Source organism: Helianthus annuus, chromosome 15 (genome assembly GCF_002127325.2).
Source record: "Helianthus annuus cultivar XRQ/B chromosome 15, HanXRQr2.0-SUNRISE, whole genome shotgun sequence".
Lineage (NCBI taxonomy): Eukaryota > Viridiplantae > Streptophyta > Magnoliopsida > Asterales > Asteraceae > Helianthus > Helianthus annuus.
Window position 1 is genome coordinate 153,517,533 of NC_035447.2, and position 6,000 is coordinate 153,523,532.

The following is a 6,000-nucleotide window of genomic DNA, read 5'->3' on the forward strand; positions in this document are numbered from 1 at the left end:
GCAGATTAGATAATGGTCCATGATTATGTGATTATGGTCATAAAAAGGAGTTCTAAACATGTTATGAAAACTGAATTTTTCTAGGCAAGGAGTCCGGTTCATCTAGCGGACAAGCCGGAGGGAGTTCACGAGGAAAAGACGCGCTCTAAAAGGTATGAAATTTTATTGTTTCATCACATTATAAGTATTATTAGCTTTATGCGTTGCTTGAAAGAAAGGAAAGCATGAGTACCAAGAATTTCCATTATATCATGAAATCGGCTATTGCCTTAAAACAAGTTATAAGCATGAAAATTGAGTATCCGTAAGGTGTATAATTTCAGCACCTAAACGGGTCAAACAAGTTCTGGAAATAAACACGAAGCATGACTTAATGTATTGTGCGAATATCATTTGAAGCATAGGCCGTGTAGTGAATACCATAGATAAACTCTTAGACCTTGTTCTTATTATAGATGCTACGTTTTGGTTAGAATGCATGCTTGTAGTACGAAAGATTAAATAGAAATCTTGTAATTTAGAGTGAATGTTAACTCCCGTTACATGCCCAATTAAGTTGTAATTGAGTAATGTGATGATCGAAATACAAACATGAAAAACTAGCCCAGCCGTCTATTAATTTATGCGAAACTATGCTGTCTTGTAACATAAAGAATCAGCAAGAATCCTGCATATTTAACAAGGGAGTTATGTGCAGAGTCCACCGTAAATTACGGTGGTACCGTAATTTACGGTGACCTGCAACTCTGTTACGGTGGATCTCTACTGTGTTACGGTAGACCCCCAAATGTTCAGGAGCCACCGTAATTTACGGTGGCACCGTAAATTACGGTGAAGCCCTGTTTGATGAACTTTATTTCTCGTTTTGAATAAGTTTTCGAATCTAATCCAATTTCGTGACTTCCATGGTTAATACTACTAATGCTTGTTAAACATGATAGCTTTCAGGTACCAAGTGAAGGATGAAGATCAAGCTAGTTGACTCGAACCGAACACTCTAGCAAACGCTTCCGCATATAACCTTTTGTTTTAAAAACCATGTAAACAATTGTAGTTAATGACTTGGTCTTGATTTTTGTAAAGATTGTACAAGTTGTGGTGCTTAGATGGATTAAAAGGGTGAAAGTTTTTGTTAAGTCAATATTTTGACATCTAATGCAAGGTTTTTATGTATATAAATCTGGTTTTATAAGCTGGGTCTTACAAGTTGGTAATCAGAGCTTAAGGTTGCCAATAAGTGTTCGGTTCAAGCTTGATCAACATCCGGTAAGAGTTATTGCTTAAGTAAAATTTAGAAGTATAGAAATAATTCACGAACAAATATACATGGAAAAGAGTGTGTAAGCACACTCAAACACAAGAAAAGCATGAAACAAGAATAATAAAATCAAGAGTGTGTAAGCACACTCAAACACGAGAAAAGCATGAGACAAGAATGATTGAGTCAAGTTACGAACTTGATCAAATCAAAACAAGTAAAACATGTATTACAAATGAGATGTTTAACAATATATGTAAACATTTCAGTATCAAAGATGGCAAGCGGAGGTGACGGAGATGCGGTGCCAAGAGTCACCGAACAGATGAGAAATGTGATTGCCGAAGAAGTTGGAAAGGCGATCGAAAACAGCTTGTCGAACTTCATTGATAAAATCCAAAATACGGTTTTATCAGTGGTAGAAGAAAGAATCAAGAAGCTAGAAGATAATTCAAATCTAGCAAAGGAAAAATCCGGGGAACGAAAACCTTGTTCATACAAGGAATTCATAGCTTGTAAACCGCCTATCTATAATGGGGAAGTTGATCCAATCGTGTGTCAACGATGGATAGGCGATATCGAGGGAGTGTTCGAGAGAACACATTGTGATGAAAATGACTACGTAGCTTATGGTACGGGTCAGTTAAGAGGTCAAGCGAAGGATTGGTGGGATAATAAGAAGAAAGAGATTGGAAACGAAGCGGCTAAGGCCATGACGTGGGAGGAGTTTAAGACGCCGTTTCTTAAACACCATAGCCCCAAAGCGGTTATAAACAAGATCAAGGAAGAGTTCATGCAACTCAGACACAAGGGTGAATCCATAGACAAGATCACGGGGGTGTTTATGGACAAAATGAAGTTCTGTGACGATCTGATCACGAACGAAGAACAAAAAGTCTATTACTACCATAACATGCTGAGCGCTGAATATAGGGAGTTCATAACCCCTTCAAAGTATGAGACCCTTACCGAGATTGTCAATGCTGCTCGGGAAAGGGAGATTGAGTTGAAGAAGAGTATAGAGCGGGGTGAACGAAGGGCACAGGATATAAATCCAAGCCCTACCAAGAAAGCAAGAACGAATGAAACGTCAAAGAAATCAGACGCAAAGAGCGGTACGCCAAGTTGCAAAATCTGCGGCAAGAATCACAAAGGTGAATGTCGCTTCAAGGATAAGCCATGTCCTATATGTCGAAAAACGGGACATATGGCTATATCATGCCCAGAAAAAGTGACCGTTTGTTATAACTGTTACCGAACGGGTCACAAAAGATCAGAGTGCCCAGAATTGGCGGGGAAGAAAGAAGGGCAAGACTCAAAAGGTGAAGCCGCAAAAGCCAAAGCAAGATCCTTTCAATTGACCGCTGCTGAAGCAAAGGTCGAACCTGACGTGGTCTCAGGTATATTCACTATAAATTCAATTCCCGCACGTGTGTTATTTGATACTGGTGCGAATAAATCCTTTGTTTCATATGGGTTTATTCGACACCCCTCATTTGTTCTAACAAAATTGCCTATGCCTTTAGAGGTAGAGATAGGTAATAATAAAAGCTTTATTGTCTGTGATGTATGTAAAAACTGCACGATGAATATTGATGACGAGGAATATGCAATAGACTTGATCCCGATGTCGATGGGAGAATTCCAAGTGGTAGTGGGAATGGATTGGCTATCCCGTTACCACGCAAAAGTGGTTTGTTTCCGAAAGGAAATAAAACTAACTTCTCCTAGCGGAAAGCAAGTTACAATATATGGAGAAAAGGGAGGTAACCCGGTGATATGCTCAATGCTAGAAGCTCGCAAACTCATGAAACATGGATGCAAGGCCTTTATGGTATATGCGAGCGAAACGGAAAAGGAACTCCTCAAAATTGGGGATGTACCAGTCGTGCGAGATTATGAAGACGTGTTTCCGGAAGAACTACCGGGGATACCGCCAGAACGGGAGGTAGAGTTCGGAATCGAGTTGATTCCGGGCGCGAAACCCGTGGCCAAGGCGCCATACCGCCTTGCACCGTCGGAGTTACAAGAATTGATGTCTCAAATTCAGGAATTTCTTGACAAGGGATTTATCCGACCGAGTGTGTCTCCGTGGGGCGCACCGGTCTTATTCGTGAAAAAGAAAGATGGCAGTATGCGCATGTGTATCGATTACCGGGAGTTAAACAAACTCACGGTGAAGAATCGATACCCACTTCCTAGAATTGACGATTTATTCGACCAACTGCAAGGAGCAAGTTGGTTTTCCAAAATTGATCTCCGATCCGGTTATCACCAATTGAAAGTCAAGGAGGAGGACGTACCCAAAACGGCTTTCCGTACGAGGTACGGGCATTATGAATTCCTCGTAATGCCTTTCGGATTGACCAATGCGCCCGCGGCTTTCATGGACCTCATGAACCGGGTTTGCAAACCCATGCTAGATAAGTCGGTAATTGTATTTATCGACGACATTCTGGTGTATTCAAAGAGTGATGCCGAGCACGTGTGTCATTTGCGGGAAATATTAGACACACTTAGACGAGAGAAGCTGTATGCAAAATTCACGAAGTGTGCTTTCTGGTTACGGGAAGTACAGTTTCTTGGGCATCTTATTAGTGCTGATGGAGTACTAGTAGATCCGTCAAAGATAGAAGCTGTGACAAAATGGAGCCCTCCAAGAAATCCCTCGGAAATCCGAAGCTTTTTAGGGCTTGCGGGATATTATCGGAGATTCATACAGGATTTCTCCAAAATTGCCTTACCCTTGACCAAATTAACTCGTAAGGAGGAAAAGTTTGTGTGGGGCATTAAGCAAGAGGAAGCTTTCCAAACACTCAAGGAAAAGTTGACCCACGCTCCGGTACTGACCTTACCGGAAGGGACTGAAGACATGGTGGTTTACTCGGACGCTTCTCAATTGGGGCTCGGATGCGTGTTAATGCAACGAGGCAAGGTTATCGCCTACGCCTCGAGACAATTGAAGATTCATGAAAATAAATATCCGGTTCACGACTTAGAATTGGCGGCGGTGGTGTTTGCCTTAAAGATATGGAGACATTACTTGTATGGAGTAAAGTTTACAATCTTTACCGACCATAAAAGCTTGAAATATTTCTTCGACCAGAAGGAATTAAACATGCGGCAAAGGCGGTGGTTAGAAACCGTCAAGGACTATGACTGCGAAATACATTACCACCCCGGTAAGGCCAATGTAGTTGCCGACGCGCTGAGTCGCAAAACAGATTATGCCCCGATACGGGTACGATCAATGCAACTGGTTGTGACTTCAAGTTTACTAGAACGAATTCGAGAAGCACAAGATGAAGCTGTAAAGGCGGAAAACTGGAAAAAGGAAAGAATTATTGGTCAAGTTAAAGACCTTGAAGTGGGCAGTCATGGCCTAAGAACTCGTTTTAATAGAATCTGGGTTCCCAACACATGTGGTGTTAAGAAGCTTCTCCTTGATGAAGCTCATAAATCCCGTTATTCCATTCACCCGGGGGCGACCAAAATGTATCATGACTTGAAGCAAAACTATTGGTGGCCCGGAATGAAGCGAGACACTGTGAAATACGTGGAAAAATGCTTGACATGCCTACAAGTCAAGGCGGAACACCAAAAGCCGTATGGTAAACTCCAACCGTTAGAAATTCCGGTTTGGAAATGGGAGCAAATCACGATGGACCTATTGACTAAACTACCTAAAACAAGTCGTGGTTTTGACGCTATTTGGGTGGTCGTGGATAGGTTAACTAAAAGCGCCCACTTTATTCCGATTCGTGAAACCTATACATCTGAGAAAATGTCGGAGGTTTACACTAATGAAATCATAGCAAGGCATGGGGTACCGATATCCATTGTATCAGACAGGGATACTCGGTTTACCTCGAAATTCTGGCGTGAATTCCAAGAACAGATGGGAACCAAATTGTTCCTTAGCACTGCTTATCATCCACAAACGGATGGGCAGAGCGAAAGAACAATATAAAAACTTGGGTGATATGCTACGGGCTTGCATTATTGACTTTGGGGGTAGTTGGGATGTCCATTTACCCTTGGTCGAATTCGCATATAATAATAGCTATCACGCGAGCATTAAAATGGCCCCGTATGAGCTATTATATGGCAGAAAGTGTCGGACTCCGGTATGTTGGGGAGAGGTGGGCCCGCGAGGGCTAGCACCAACTGATGTAATCCGAGCTACAAATGCGAAAATTGATATAGTTCGGACACATTTGAAAGCGGCTCAAGACCGACAAAAAGCATACGCAGACAAAAGAAATAGGCCAATCGAGTTTCAGGTTGGCGATATGGTCATGCTAAAGGTTTCCCCATGGAAGGGTATTATCAGATTCAGAAAAAGGGGGAAGTTAAGCCCGAGATTCATTGGGCCATTTAGAATCATTGAACGAGTTGGTAAGGTAGCTTATCGACTTGAATTACCCGAAGAGTTGAATGGGATTCATAACACATTTCACGTATCACATCTCCGGAAATGTTTGGCCGACGAGACCGCTCATGTCCACTACGATGACATCGAAGTGGATAATAGTCTCAATTATGCAGTAAAACCGATTGCGATTTTGGATCGTAAAGAGAAAAATTTGAGGAACAAAGTGATATATCAAGTCAAGGTCAAATGGGACCACAGAAAAGGGTCAGACACTACTTGGGAACCCGAAGAGGAGATGCGGCGTCTCTACCCTACATTATTTGGTACGTAATTCGGTTTCGGGGACGAAACCCTTTTTAAGGGGGGT